Raw genomic sequence first — 257 nt, forward strand, 5'->3', positions numbered from 1 at the left:
TTCCTTCCTTCCTCCTTCCTTCCTCGCTCCCTTCCTTCCTTCCTTCCTCCTTCCCTCCTTCCTTCCTTCCTTCCTTCCTCCTCCCTTCCTTCTTCCTCCCTCCTTCCTTCCTTCCTCCTCCTTCCTCCTTCCTTCCTCCTTCCTTCCCTCCCTCCTTCCTCCTCCTTCCTTCCTCCTTCCTTCCTCCCCCCTTCCTCCTTCCTTCCCCCTCTTCCACTCCATCTCCACCCTCTCTCCTTCCCTCTCCCTTGTCTTCT

The 257-nt window shown here is 57.2% G+C and overlaps 1 protein-coding gene across 1 annotated transcript in view; it reads right to left on the reverse strand.

Annotated features, from left to right (window-relative positions):
* The window catches only part of Itgb2 (integrin subunit beta 2), a 35,378-nt gene that overhangs the window by 18,087 nt on the left and 17,034 nt on the right, over positions 1–257 (reverse strand). The window lies entirely within an intron of this gene.

The sequence above is a fragment of the Nannospalax galili genome, unplaced genomic scaffold (genome assembly GCF_000622305.1).
Source record: "Nannospalax galili isolate Female #2095 unplaced genomic scaffold, S.galili_v1.0 scaffold619, whole genome shotgun sequence".
NCBI lineage: Eukaryota > Metazoa > Chordata > Mammalia > Rodentia > Spalacidae > Nannospalax > Nannospalax galili.